The following is a 16,512-nucleotide window of genomic DNA, read 5'->3' as shown; positions in this document are numbered from 1 at the left end:
TGTCGACGGCATGGCTGCCATGGGCTACCGTTCCACGCACTAACTCTTGTAAATAACAAAACAATAACCAGCCACGAGCACGGTTTGTACCATAGAATAAGAACCCGTAGGACGGTTAAATTCCAAAACGACAACCATACCACGGTGCGGATCGTACCAACAGTGCATAAAAACCGTAGCAAAGTTTGTGCTAAATCAACAACCAAGTGACGGTCACGGTTTGCAGTTTTTATTTGACTACGTGTGGAGAGCATCCAATGGCATCACCCTTTATTTTCAATCCCGTGTACTACACCGCAGCCGTAGCAATGCGTCGTTTTGATATTTTTTTCTGACGGATATTAACATGGATTCATAGGGGTAGAATGATTTGCTTTTTCTTGCATGTTATCTCTATTTCTTAAGACCAAAGATACCCACGATTTGAGAGTTGATAAGTAGTCTGTACAAATGAGAGTTTTCTATTTCTCAAACGATTTCGAGTTTGGCATCAGAGCGCACCTGCCGCGCGCATGGACGACGGCGCCCCTGCCCTCCATCGCGCTCGGCCGGCCGTGCCTCTGCCCTTCCCTTGCTTGCGCCCGACCGGTGACGCTCCCATATAGGAGCAGGGTCGCAGAATGCGCTGGGAACTCGAGAAGGGTCGGCGCAGCAGGGATGCAGGGGAGACATGCGGGGGATGGGCAGCCGTCCGGCGTGGAGGTGGACGCGGGATGCGGCCGGCCGGCCGTGATGCAGGTTGATGCGCAGGAGAAGAAGGCTGCTGGGGAGGGAGCGTTGAGCCACGTGTGGAGCTAGCTTGCAGGGATGCATCGCGGAGCATCAACACCCAGCGGGGCTGCAGCCGCGACTTGATGCTCTCTTTTTGTTAATTTATATTCTTTTTGACAGTTTTTGTAAGATCTACTAGTTCTAAAATATCTTAAAATATCATCTGGTTCTTGCATAGTAATTTTGCCCCAGAGTTCAATATTGCTCTCGAGCATGTCAGGCGAGGCACTGGACTCAACACGGCTCATCGTAAACGGCAGTTTGACACAGCGCACTCTGCACTGTTTTCTCAATGTATCCGTTCATTTGCTCAATTTTTATTTTGTATTCTAGGGTTTTCTATCTAGTGATGTATGCCAGTAAGATTCTGTAAGCGCACTTTAAGGTACAATAGTCAGTGGCAAGACTTTTCGATTGTTTGGAAAAATATCCGAAGCACGGTGTACAGTTCAGTTTGTTGCTAAATTTTCCACCCGCCACAGCTGTTTTTAATGACAAGCTAAGTATTAAGGTTTCCATTGGCAGGTTACAGATGAAATGTAACACTTTCCACCTGCCCACTTAATGTTTAGTTCCCCCCCCCCCCCCCCCCCCCCCCATTCAATTGGAAAACCCTACACATGTTTGTTTACAGATTTTTTTATGGCATTTTTTTTAATTTTAATAAAGTATGTCTAACACCTACCATGCATGTCGACACCAATCCAACGAAAGTTTGTAAAACAGCATTTCGAACCATTCCTTTTTCGTTGACGTAATTGTATCCACAGGAAGGTGGGCATCATGGCATGTGCAAAGCACACTTAAAACAACTACCTTGTTTCTGTTTACTAATATTTTTCTGAGCGGAAGAATAGAATAAGCACCCATCTGCCTGGACAGGAGCAGCCATCGAGAAACCATAGCTGCTTTGTTCGGAAAAAATTTAGATTAGCTGAACCACATAAAATATAAGAGCTAAAGTATAACAGTGCGTTTGTAAAAATGCCGCGGCTAATTGAATGACGACTTATCAACGACCATGGCTGTCCTTAGGACATCCTTTTTTTTAAACCATGCCGTTCCGACTCAAATGTGTGGAAACGAGTAAAAAAACACACATTTCATACGGTATGGCACTAGGTACCGTCACCGGTGCAAATTGTCAAAATGTGTAAAAAAAGATAACTTGCACACGGCATGGCACCATGCTGGCGTCAACATTGCCTTGCCCGTTGCTGACACAATATGTGAAATGATGATAAAAGTAGGTGCGGGTGCCGTAGCTTTTTAGAAAGAAAGTTGTGGCAACGTTTTCCAACCTTTTAGACTGCATGCAATCACGGAGCACAAACGCCCGTTTCGTGAAAGTGCTCCCGGATATTTGATCTGGACATGAGTAGAATCAAAACTCCTTCTATCCAACGGCTGCTACCCTATGCATAGCTACCACCCTTGGTAGAAAATCCGCGTCGTAATATATATATATATATATATATATATATATATATATATAGAGAGAGAGAGAGAAAAGCTTTTCTATTTTGTGTCTCCATGGAGGTGGCAATCATCACTCTTGAGGTTGCATTGAGATCCGTTTTGGTGCCATGTGCCACTTCCTCCAACATATATTTCTTATGTTTAGTTGTGGCTTTAGGTATTTCCTCTTTGGGATGGGTTGGGTCCATACCCTGCCAAGTTTATAGAGCTAGGCCTGCCCCCTAGTTGCTCTCTACCCAAGTAAAAGTGTGTTGCAGCCTCGTTCTTCGACCCGTTCAAGTTCCATTGTTTCATAAGGTGATGCACCCTTCTTCTCTTTCCCGTTTCATAGTTGGAGAGTTCCCTATGTTTTCTGTTTCTCCCGTTTTGCTCTGTGATTGTGGGGAACCGGTTGTTAGGAGGTTTTCTACCGATCCCAGAGATCATGGGCGCCCGTTTCTTCGCTGTCCAGTGGGTATGTAAGAGGGAACGAGGAAGATCTGGCGGACGAGGATCCCATGGCGGAGAGGGTTAGTTCATATCTCTCTCGATCCGCATGATTTATTCTCGCAAAGCCACACCCAATTTCACCATGTATTCCTTCCAGGTTCTCGATTGCAACAGATGGTTGTTCGAGGAATCGCTCGTCCGATATGCTCGCGAGGTCGAGCGGCTGCGTATCATGCAATCCGTCACCAAGGTCCATGACCCAATCGGACATGGAGAGAGCTCGTCGTCGTGTTCTGGGCGTCTCCGGATCGAGAAGAGCGCGAACACACCCCACCGCAGGGTCTGTGTTCTGTACGCGATGCCGTTCGTCGCAGGAGTAGTGGCCGGAAGCATTATCGCCGCCATCTTAGCTTTGGCGTTCTTTTAGTTGAGGCGAGTGTCTGTAATTTCGCTTAAAAAGTAGTTTTGCTTGAGGATGCGAGTGTGGCGATTACTGCTCCCACATACGAAATATTTTCTTTGAGCTGAGGAGATTGTAGTTTGCAAGTATCCATTCGTAGTTTCTCTCGGAAAAGATTTTCTGCATCTCCCTATCTACCTTGCGATCATTAATTTTCATTGTTTTGAATGGGTTTGAATACGTCCATTGTTGTTCAGGCATGAGAGGCAAAATTATTGCAGGAATTATATGCAGTTATGGGCATCAGGAGTATCTGGAGTAGTAGTAGTAGTAGTAAATTTTCGCAACCTTGTAACTTTCGCGCTTACATGTGGAGTTGGACGCGCGCATGTCGAGACCATATTTTCTTATTTGTGCAGCCAACGAGGAGCTAATGAGGATCCTGCAAGGTGCAGCCCCCGACACACCAGAGAAGCCCAGTTTTCCGTGGTGTTTGCAGAGTGCCCGTTGGCTAGCTATGCCTATGGTGTAGCACGACAAGCAACCAGGTGACAAGGGATTTTACCTGAATCCCGATTGGTCTGAATCATGACCCTACGCTCTGTTTTTGTAAGAAAAGATGTTAAACAGAGTTCTAGACAACGCAGGTCAAACCCAACAATCTATCACTCTTTTGTTTGCAGGATTTTTCATTGTAGGCACCTGACAGCAGCTTTGTATTAGGAATAGGTATAGATTATATACTAAAACCTGATTTTTTTGCACGGCAGGTCTGCGTTTCCTTGCTAAGTGTTTTTATATGAGCTGCTAGTATTTATGTAGGTAAACCTTCCATGAAAGCATAGTCTGTATACAATTACCAACAACGCGTTTTCGATCAATTATGACCAGAAGCACAACATCGGGTTCGTCAAAACATATTTTTATCTTTGTATTATAAACAAGGGCGCAGTGATAGACAGTTCCTCATAGACGTTTCACATGGTGTCAGGCTCCTCCTTTCCACACAACACCTAGCCGCCGCCACGAGATCCTCCTCCCGTCGCCGACACCAGGACCTCGATCGCTGCCGAGCTTCTCTCCCGATCGACCAACAGAGCACACCTAATTTTGTTTTTGAAGCATCACACTATAAATAAGGTGGCGGTGATACTTGATATGAATATATCTACTGGATCAACAAGCCTCCCCTAATTACATAGAAAATAAATTACATGGATTAAAACACTTCATTTTTTTACCGGGCATTTATGTTTTTGGATGAACTTAATGGTGTTGTTCAAACCATATTTGAGTTTATGTACAAAACATATTACCTTATCATGCATTTTAATACTACAATTGTTTTTAGCTGGTTTAATTAACACAGGCTGCACGAAAATACCAACACCACTTTTTTCGTGCGATAGTGATTGGAAGACCTCCCTGGGATAGGTCAAAATGTATATTCTATTCTTTTTTACCATATATAGGTGCCCATAGTATGTGATTTTTTAGAGTTTCATTCATGATTCAAATATGTTCTTACGAGGCAAGATTATTTTTGTGCACCGAAGTACATACGTCATGTTTCATGGGCTTTTTTTTAACATACAAGCAATAAGTAGGTAAGCCATCCAGTGAAACAGGTGGCTCCTTCAAATATTACGCGCGGAACTATTCGCATACAATAGAACGCACTCTTTGTTTAGAAATACGGATCATGCTTAAATTTTATGCGAAGCTTTTGTATTATAAGTAAGGGGGCGGTGATACCTGTTACGAATATACCCACCCAATATATATGGGGACGGTGATACTTGTTACGAATATATCTAACACCCAAAATGTATATTACATTTTTTATTTACCAAATATATTTGTCATAGCATGAGTTTTACTAGAGTTTCATTCAGGGGTTCAAGGTGGCTCCTTGATAAGTAGGTAAGCCACCCAGAAAAAAAGGTGGCTCCTTTAAATATTACGCATGGAACCATTCACGTACAATATATATGGACATGCACTCTTAGCAGAGATGAATGGCACTTTTTTTCATTTTTTCCTTGCGCATTGGATATTCCAACTACCATAACATGCGATCATGTTATAATAACAACGTAACCATTTTTATATAGTCTCCATGGTTGCCATGAGTTTTTTTATCAAAGTAAAATTGTTTTTTTAGCTGATATAAGAAACATAGGCTGCACGAAAATACCAACACCACTTTTTTTCGAGCGATAGTGATTGGAAGACCTCCTTGGGATAGAACCAAATGTATATTCTATTATTATTTACCAAATATAGTTGCCCATATTATGTGATTTTTTAGAGTTTCAATCAGGATTCAGATGTATTCTTACGAGGCAAGATTATTTGTCACCGAAGTACATATGCCATGTTTCATGGGGAATTGTGTAACATTCAGACAATAAGTAGGTAAGTCATCCAGCGAAACAGGCGGCTCCTTTAAATAGTACGCGTGGAACCATTCACGTACAATAGAAGGCACTTTTTGTTTAGACTTGCGGCTCCTGCTTGAATTTCTGCGAAGCCCCGCACTTAATATAGTAAGGGGCAGTGATACTTGGCATGAATATATCTACTAGATCAATAAGCCTCCCCCAATTACATATTTATTTTTAGGTGTTGAAGTTACATAGGTTTAATAAATAAAACACCGCTTTCCGTTAGCAAATAAGCTGCATGGATTAAAACACTTTTTTTTTGTCGAGCATTTATGTTCTGGATGAACTTAATGGTGCTGTTCACAACATATATTGAGTTCATTTAACAAACATTTTACCTTAGCATGCATTTTAATAGTGGTTGAGTCAGTTGTGGGATGTAGTCATACGTGGCAAGACTTTCCACCTATCGTTGCCATTTTTTTGGGTTAACTATGATAATAATGGGTTCCATTTGTCAGTAGGTACGGGAGTCATCCACTCATGTGTGCGGCTCCTTCAGGATATGTGCGTAGAACCATTCACACGCATCAACACGCACTCTTCGCAGAGATGAATGGCTATTTTTTTTTCAATTTTCCCTTGTGCATAGGATATTCCAACTACAATAACATGCGTTCATGTTATATTAACAACGCTAACCATTTTTTATAGTTTCCCTGGTTGCCCATGAGTTTTTTTATCAAAGTACAATTGTTTTCTAGCTGAAGTACATATCGCATGTTTCATGGGGGTTGTATAACATACAGGCAAAAAGTATGTAAGCCATCCAGCGAAACAGGTGGCTCCTTCAAATCTTACGCGTGGAACCATCCACGTACAAGAAGGCATGTTTTGTTTAGACTCACGGCTGCTTAAAGTTCTGTGAAGCCCCGCACTCTATATAATAAGGGGCGGTGATACTTGACATGAATATATCTACTAGATAAATAAGCCTCCCCCGATTACATATTTTGTTTAGGTGTTGAAGTTACATAGGTTTCATAAAAAAACACCGCTTCCGTTAGCAAATAAGCTGCATGGATTAAAACACTTTTTGTTGGTCGAGCACTTATGTTTTGGATGAACTTAATGGTGTTGTTCACATCATATATTGAGTTCATCTACAAAACATATTACCCTAGCATGCATTTTAATAGTGGTTGAAACAGTTGTGGGATGTAGTCACACGTGGCAAGACTTTCCACCTATCGTTGCCATTTTTTTTGGATTAAGTATGATAATATTGGGTTCCATTCGCCAGTATGTACGGGAGACATCAACTCATGCGAGCGGCTCCTTCAGGATATGTGCGTAGAACCCTTCACACGCATTGACACACACTCTTCGCAGAGATGAATGGCTATTTTTTCCAATTTTCCCTTGCGCACAGGTTATTCCAACTACAATAACATGCGATCATGTTATAATAACAACGTATCCATTTTTTATAGTTTCCATGGTTACCCATGAGTTTTTTTTATCAAAGTACAATTTTTTTAGCTGATATAAGTAACATAGGCTGCACGAAAATACCAACACCACTTTTTTCCGAGCGATAGTGATTGGAAGACCTCCTTGGGACAGAATAAAATGTATATTCCATTCTTTTTTACCAAATATAGTTGCCCATATTATGTGATTTTTTAGAGTTTCATTCAGGATTATGTGATCGAGAGAGGGAAGTGGTTGTGTATCATTCGGGTCAGAGTACGCCGTAGTTTTTCGTCCTTTGGAATGATGTGGCATGATGTGCTTTGTTGTAATCGTCGCTAAGCTTCGTGAGATTAAATTAAAAAGCTTATCTTTGATTCTTGTTTAAATGTGCATGTTTCTACGCCACCATATTCTTCCATGGTTTATAGTCCTTGCCAACTAGTACTTGCCTTCTATCCGACAACCATATTCCTGTGGTTTTTAGTTCGTGTGTTGAGATAAGAGCTCCGTTCTTCCATTTACGACAGACTACTGTACAATTTGGGGGTGCGAAGCAAGTTAGGGGATATTTTTGTAAGCAAGACAAAAGCACGTGCAAGATATATTTAAGGGATTTACACGTCCCACCATATCATCAGAAGTTGTTTACAATTTCCTCACAGGTCTACTGCATGTCAAATTTCTTTTTGCACCTGGCTAAATCAAGCGTTCGTGTTAATGGGAAATAACCATTCAAATCAGTCAGCGATGCAGAAGACCTTAAACTTACAGCTTTCAGGAAAATAAATCGAGGTGTCATTTTGAGCCTGTGTCGCCCGCCTGCAGGACTTCGTCTGGCACTACTCTGGTGCTGTCATATACCCGTCAGCCAACCCCTGCATATAAAACCCTACATCTGTGCTGATACCGATGGCTCAGAGACCAAGGTTTTCCTGTCTGCACACCGATACCAGCTGGAATTCAGACTCAGACACACAAAGTGCAAACAGCCGTCAGCCATTTCTTGAGGTCACGGCGGTCGTCTTCACCCCTCATCACCTTCCAACAGTGTGCTCTGCAACAAGCTCTTAGGGGAGACGAACGGCGGAATCACCTCGACGCCCCAACGTTTTTGGAGAGACGACCGGCTGCACCAAAGGTTACATTATTAAACCATCAGTTTGGGGGGGGGGGGGAGTTTATTCAGTTTGCACTGCTATGTGACTAGGCGTAGAATCTCATACATTTTTCACCTCGCAGCACTATGAACGCGATCTCTCGGATGCTCGATCTCCACGACAACATCGCGGTGCGCATCCTCGTCCGCGTTTCGGGGCATCCTGTGGCTACTGGGATACTAGGTGCAGTGTGCCGTCAGTGACGTCGCCTGTCCAGGTCGAAGACGTTCTTGAAGCAGCTCATGGATCACCATGGACCAGCCCCGCTGTTAGGAGTGTTCACAAACGATTTGATCCAAGATCGTTTCAACCCGGTGGGAGAACATGAAGGTGTCGTCGGGGCACCTAGGTTCGCACTACCGGTGACAGAAGCCCCAGAAAACACCATGGATTCAGCAACCAAGGTCTGAGCAGGAAAGGAAAGGCTAATATAATGTCTGGCCTAGCTAGCGCCGGAATATGATGCCAATGCAGAAAAGAGTTCCAACTCCAAAAATAGACATAATCAATGCATTGATCTTGAACGGTGGAAGAAAACGAGGCACTATAAGAGCAAATACCGTTACGGTTATGAGACAGAAGAAGAGGTCCGAGATGGCCATGGAACCTAACCTAACTTAGCTCCAAACCAACACGCGATTCGAAAAAGGTGGTCACATGTTACGTAAGAGGTGAAAAGCTAAAACCTATAGGCTAGAGTAGGTCAGGCTAGGTTACCCAAAATGATACCCTTGTAAGAGAAAAGGTGCCGGTCCCCCTTGCTATTTTTGATTATGGGTGTGTACAAACTAAACAAAGTGGATCCTTTTAGGTAAAAAAAAGTGCGGCAATGCGAATGAGTTGTTCCGATTACACCCTCCACACCTTACCAACATAGCAAATCCATCTTAGATTACTGAGATAAATTTTCTGCGTAGACTGCGGTTCTATACACTTCACAAAATTGATCAACTTTGATATCACGCTTGTGCATCAAATCATTGGTTTCCAGGATTTTGGGGTTACTTATAGTGAATACCTGACAACCTCCAGATCCGGATGGTAGCTAACACCCAAGCTGAAGCCCGAAGAAAGAATACGCCCGAAGAAAGAATACATTACGGTTATATAAAGTCCACCGCTCACATAACCAGGCATACTAGATAGTTTAGAAACCGATCTAAACAAGGCAAAACAGGGCATGGTTTCCTTACTCGATCCTAGCCTCGATGGAGCCGGTGCCATCGTCAATGGAGAAACTCGTCTCTCCCTCCACATCACGGCGACCATGCATTCTTCCAACGATCCGTACCTGCAAAGATAGGATATCACGATATCAAAAATGTGTGGCGGATGGTAGTTATATTGCAGTAATTTCGGAACTATTCGACAGATGCGCAGGTGTACATGCCATGGTAACTGGCATGCCATGGATGTGAAATGTATGATCTGAATCCAGGGAAGGTACGAGCATGGAGATCGTCTTCAGAGTCAGGGGGATGATAGATCGAGGGGAGCCAGGAACCTGTCAAGAACAAAGAAAAGAAAATAAGAAAGGCAAAACCTTCAATGATAAAGAAAAGCCTAGACTTACTGGAACATCCACGGCGTTGATTGCTCCGGCCAAAGTGTTCGATCTATCCTCACTAACGCAAGGAGACCCAGAACTCTCCATGGATTTGTCAACCAAGGTATGAGCAAGAAAGGGAAGGTCAATATAATGCCAATGCAGTAAAGAGTACCATCTCCAAAATTAGGCATAATCAATGCATAGATCTTGCACGGTGGAAGAAAACGAGGCACTAAATGAGAAGTTCCTGTTACGGTTATGAGAGAGAAGAAGAGGTCCGACACGGGGATGGAACCTAACATAAATTAGCTCGAACCCATGACGTGATTCGAAAAAGGTGGTCACATGTCTCGAAAGAGGTGGTCACATGTCTCGAAAGATGTGAAAAGCTGAATCCTATAGGCTAGAGTAGGCCAGGCTAGGTTGCCCAAAATGATACATGTGTAAGAAGAAAGCTGTCGATCCCCCTTGCTATTTTAGATTATGGGTGTGTAGAAACCAAACAAAGTGGATCCTTTTAGGTAAAAAAAGTGCGGATCTCGATGCGAATGAGTGGTTCCGATTACACCCTCCACTACTTACAAACATAGCAAATCCACTCTATATATATAGAGCTGGACTATTCTCGAACCCCCCTTAAGAGTGGTTCTAGAATAGTTATTCTCGAACCCCCTGAACCCAACCCGACCGAACCCCACACCACCCACCTCCCGCACGTGTGCCGCCTCCCACCTCCCGCCCGCGTGCCGCGCCCACCACCTGGCACGCATCACGGCTACCGCCGCCCACTCCACCTGCCACGCGCCCCGGCGACCGCCGCCACACCACCTGCCGCGCGCCCACGGCGACCGCCGCCCCCACCACTGCCGCGCGCCCCGGCGACCGCCGCCCCACCACCTGCAGCGCGCAGGGCGACCACCGCCACACCACCTGCCGCGTGCCCCCGGCGAACGCCGCCCCACCACCTGCCGCGCACCCCGGCGACCGCCGCCCCCACCACCTGCAGCGCGCCGGGCTTCCGCCGCCGCACCACCTTTCGCGCGCACGACCTCCACCGCCCCACAACCTTCCACGCGCACAGCCCCCGCCGCCCCCACCAACTATCGGAGGCGCCACTATTCCGCATCCCCGCATCGCCTCCATCCCCGGCGGTAGCCCGGCATCCCCGCGCCGCCTCCATCCCCGGCGGTAGCCCCGAATCACTGCGATGCGTCCGTCCTCGGCACACCACATCCCACGCCGTCTTCTTTCCAGATGAGGCCCTCACCTGGGCACCAGAGATGCAACATGCCACGGCAGTCCACCACGCCGCCCCAGGGAGTCCACCTCTCGCCCCTGCACCCAGCTCCTCCGGCGGTGCCACAACCAGATCGAGTTCTGCAGATGTGAAAATTAAAAAAAATCTCTAGAGTACAAAAAATCAAGAAGTTCACATCTACAAGACTCGGTAGTTCACATCTGCAGAACTTGGATGTTGACATACACGAAATTTGTAAATTTAGAAAATTCTCCAGATTTCAAAAAATCAGGAAGTTCACATTTGCAAAGACTTGGAAGTTCACACTCCCAAAATTCAGAAGTTCAATTTTTTTTCTAAAATGGGAAGTTCACATCTGCCCAAATTTAGAAGTTCACTTTCGCAGATTGGTGAAGTTCACTTTCGCCAAATTCAGAAGTTCAGAACGCTGCTGCATAACTAAACATGAAAAATCGGAAGTTCACTTCGAACGCAATAGAAGTTCACATTATTTTTGGAAGTTCACTTTGAACAAAAGACAAACACAACTCGGAAGTTCAATTCAAACAGGTGGAAGTTCGCAAAATATTTTCAGAAGTTCACCTGCCACCATCGGGAAGTTCACTTACCTCCGTACGAAAATTTACTCCCTGTATAGAAGTTCATATTCGAAACGGAAGTTCACTCCTTACAAGGTTGACGTCCGTCTGAAAGTTCAGATGCATATACGAGGAAGTTTAGATCTGTGTGCAGAGACGTTCAGATGCGACGGAAGTTCGCTATATTTTCTGAAGTTCACTTCAAACTAGATTAAAGTTTCGGAAGTTCGCCCTGTACAAATATTGAAGTCCGTTGGGAAGTTCAGATTCAGTGGAGAAGAAGTTCACATCCATGTACCGAGAAGTTCAGAAAGGGTTATTCTCGAACCGGTTCGAGAATAGCAGACCTATATATATATATATATATATATATATATATATATATATATATAGGTCTGCTATTCTCGAACCGGTTCGAGAATAACTATTCTCGAACCCTTTCTGAACTTCCCAAATCGTCGCGTGTGAACTTCCGATGAGTCAACAAATTCACTCGCACGCCCGCAGCATACGTGTTTTTCGCGTCCCGCTCCCGCTCGCATGTGAACTTCCTACGGGTCAACCAATCGTTTCGCGTCCCACCTCCCGCTCGCTACCCACATCCTACCTGCTCGCTCTCCACCCCCTCCCTGCTCGCTCCCGAGCTCCTCCCTGCTCGCTGCCGATCTCCTACCTCGCTCGATGCATCTCTAAGAAATTCGGTGACGGCGGCCGCTCATCTCTGTGCTCTCCTCTGATGCTCCACCGACGAACTTGTTCTCCACGGCTGCACCACAGATCGTCGATGTTCCGCGGCACAGTTATTCCATGCTAGCCGTACTCTGCTCTTATCTTCTTTTTATCCTCAGCTTCAGATTTGTTTTCCGATTGCTGTCACACAGGTCCGGTGTCCTTCTTCATTAAATCTTCGACGTTCATGTCTTCGCCCTTACTCCTCCGTGCATTGTTCTCTACGGTAATGGTTTTTGGGTATGTCTCCTCCATAGTTGTTTGATTGATAGTTTTGCTTGATCCTTATACACGATTTTCTTCACAGATCTATGTTACTGCTTAGTTTGTTTTTTGCGTATGCTCGTGTAGTTATGTTTTTTCTCAGTTGATGCAGTGATGAAGCGGTGGCCTTCATGCTTACACTTGATGTAGCCACAGAATCTAGATAATTTTTGGCATGTGTTCTGTTTTTTCATTACCACCAGTGAATGTTTTTGTTGTTATAACAAATGATCTTCTTTAATTTTATGATGTGAACTACCGAGATGCATGAACTTTCTCATTTTTGCCTGTTTGATTTTCATGATACAGATAACTTAGTGCGTCTATTTTTCATGTAAATTTACATCGAGCATGTATGTATTTCTCTGTTAGTAAGTTTGTGAACTTCTCATTAATGTAGAAACCAATTTGTTGTATTTTTGTTTTTTCATTACTACGTATGTTTTTATCTTTTTTATCTGAAAATGAACTGCTGTTACTTTATTACGTGAACTACTGTCAGTTTACTTCTGGTATCTTATTTTTTGTTAACTCCATGTATGAATTAACCAGTTTTTTAATTGTTTTTTATGCTTGTACATACATTTTAAGTATATTGGTTTAGGAAGGGGGGGTTGGGGGGGGACCCCCCCCCATACTAGGAAATGAATAAAAGGTTCTTAACAAATATTTTAAAACAGAGTAAAGTACCTTTTTAAAATGAGTGAACTCCTTGCGTTTTCAGAAGTGCACTTCGTAATTGAGGTGGGGAACTACCACGCGCCATATTAGGAAATCAATAAATGGTTTTAAAACATAGTCAAATACTTTTTTTCAAGTTGAGTGAACTCCTGACGGTTTTCAAGTGCACTTCGTAATGGTTGTGGGGTCGGTGCGGGTGTGACTCCCCCCCCCACCATATAATTTTTCCCTTTTTTACATAAAGTGAATCGCAGTCGCAGTTTCTTGTGAACTTCCGGTCGTTTCTATCTGACTGACAGAGGTAACGTTTAGTGTTTTTATATGAATTAACCAGTTTTTTAATTGTTTTTTATGCTTGTACATACATTTTAAGTATATTGTTTTAGGGAAGGGGGGGTGGGGGGGGGACCCCCCCCATACTAGGAAATGAATAAATGGTTTTTAACAAATATTTTAACACAGAGTAAAGTACCTTTTTAAAATGAGTGAACTCCTTGCGTTTTCAGAAGTGCACTTCGTAATTGAGGTGGGGAACTCCCATGCGCCATATTAGGAAATCAATAAATGGTTTTAAAACATAGTCAAATACTTTTTTTCAAGTTGAGTGAACTCCTGACGGTTTTCAAGTGCACTTCGTAATGGTTGTGGGGGCGGTGCGGGTGTGACTCCTTTTTTGTTTTTAAACTGCTAAAACCATTCACTATTTTTTTTGTTTTTGCAGATTACTAGGATGGTGGCTTTGATTAAACAGGTGTATGGTGCTGCAGCATTTAACAAACATAATGGTAATATACAGTGGGAGGTTGTTGCTGACAGGTGTTCATATCCAAAGACTCCAGCACAAGGTGTTAATGAGTGTGGCTTCTATGCTCTAAGAATTTGTGCTACATACGGCGGTGATAAGATTTCTGATAATATAAAAAAACCAGGATGTAAGTGTACTGCTGTCTCTTTTTCTCTATATGGCTATTTTTGTTTTTTGCTTTTTTACTTTTTCTACATGTGTGTTGTCTCTTTTTAAAGTTTTCTTATGTTTTTTTCCATTCCTGATTTTCTACCAGCGGCGCGTTGAGGATTGGAAGGCTGAGTACATGTATCAGCTCCTTTTTCACCCCAAGAATGATATTCTGTTGGAGGAGTGGCCTAGTATGTTGAAAGATCTCATGCTGCTTATTGGTCTAGGTTCGCAGACAACCCAGCAAGCATTGGGATCTGCATGATGATGATATGATTTTTAATTTTTCCCAATTAATAGTTCATAGGAAATTCAACATTTTTATATTTTGTTTTAGTGAACTGAACTTCTCATTATGTGATTGAATTTAGGATCCAGATTTAATTAGTGAGGATATGTTTTTTCTTTTTCAAAACAGCAAACTGTACAAAACCTTTTGCTGTAGTTGTCATTAATGAACTTCTCTGTCATCACAGTGTGAACTTCTATGTTACCAGTTATGTGTGTAAAAGTATTCCCATATCGATTCGTTTTTCTCAATGCAAACTGTACAAATATTCCTGTATAGTCCGAAATGATTTTTCCTGTAGGAACTTCTGTGAATATAAACTTCCTAATCTTTTTCACTCATAAGCGAACTTCACACTCACTCTATGTGAACTTCTTCATAAGGTAGCATTTTTATTACATCAACGATACTGAAACAACCATAATTCGTTCTCGGTGTGCTGATACAAAACATAAGGATCAATAAAGTAAAATGGCACATAAGTTTATTTCATAGTAAATTTTTTAGACTCAGTTGCTAAGACGTGTCACGAAGCATCCGAGTTCTCTTGTTCCATCGTAGAAGCAGAACATGCAGATATCTCCATCTTTTTTCTGCACCCATGACTACATCTGGCCAATTTGTTGTCATCACTGCATGTCCAGTTGCAACTTTGTTTATCCTGACTCGTGTACCAACCCAGGCATTTGTGTTGGAGGTTATTGAAATTGTTTTTGGCACCGTGAGATAATTCTTTAGGTGTTCTTCAGTGTATTCTTTATCGAAAGTCTGCATGAAACAAATGAAAGTGAATATCATAGCGATGTAACAATTTTGTTTTTGCTGTAAGTGAACTTCACTGTTTCTTTTATCTGGACTTCAGAAAACATGTAAATATCGGAAGACTGTAGCAGTTTTACAAAGTTAGTAATACATGATGGTTCAGTCAACACAACATATGTAATACAGGTAGTGTATGAAATAAGTTTTGGAAGTTGGCGGTTTAGTATTACCATTTTGCCCCTCGTGAGGTTGTTCATTGTCTCCCCCATCTTGCATACATAATATGGGATTTGTGGCTTGTAGTCAATTACTTGCCTCTTCAGATGATCCAGATTTGCCTTAGTCAGTTCAACTTCATTTCCGAAGTGGCAGTGCTTGTCAAAGAATTCCATTCCATAAACTGTTGGACCTGCACAAAAATAAGCACATTTTAAGTTCCATAAAGTATTTTTGAAAGCATTCTATCTTGTTTACCTCTTAACCAGGTCTCTTCATCGCTTTCGCTGTTGCTGATGTTGATGTATGATGGACCAGCAGCCATCCCTGTCACAAGATTCCAGCATAAAACAAATATTATAGTAACTGGACCTCTGCACTTATTTAAACTGAACTTCCACTTTTAGTCTGCATGTTTTTTTTATACCTTGTATACATTTTAAACTCCAACTTTTTTATTTCTATATTTTTAAGTTTCCCATCACAGTCTACTAATGCCGGCTGGATACATGTTTGTAGATTTAAAAACTCCCCATCTTTATTTTTTTATTGTACATTTTTTTCCATTTCTTTTCACAAGTGAGCTTCTCGGTAGTTATTATCTGAACTCCTCTTTTTTGTTTATCAGTGTCTGTATTTTTCCCCCCCTGCCTAACATTTTTTATTTGATACTTTTTGATAGATCTATCGTATGTAAAGCATTTTTTTGAAGTAATCTGTAAGGTATCATTTTTGTTAAGTTCTTAGATCTTGTTTTTTATACTAGCCTAGAGTGAAAACCACGGTAATGAAGGATGTCAGAGAGGGAAATGCAGTGCGAATCAATGAGTAGATGGGAGGGGGATGGGTTGGGGTGGGTGAGACGCACCTTCTGTTCGGTAGGTAATTCCTTCGCTTTTTCTTATCCTGGATTCCTTTTGTAGATCTTGGTAGACTTCTCCTCTTTTTCTTCTCGGTTCTTGTTCTCCCCTTTGCTTTTCTTCGATCTGTTCTCCGTGGGATGGAGTGGTGGAGTGGGTTAGCGCCGAGGCGTGGTTTGGTGGGTGGGGGTGGGTTGGTTGGTGTGGAACGTCTTATTTATTCAGGGGTTTTACTCTGTGCGAACGTCTGCACTGTTATCACGTGAACTTCT

The sequence above is a fragment of the Lolium perenne genome, chromosome 6 (genome assembly GCF_019359855.2).
Source record: "Lolium perenne isolate Kyuss_39 chromosome 6, Kyuss_2.0, whole genome shotgun sequence".
NCBI lineage: Eukaryota > Viridiplantae > Streptophyta > Magnoliopsida > Poales > Poaceae > Lolium > Lolium perenne.
This window is presented reverse-complemented; position numbering follows the sequence as displayed.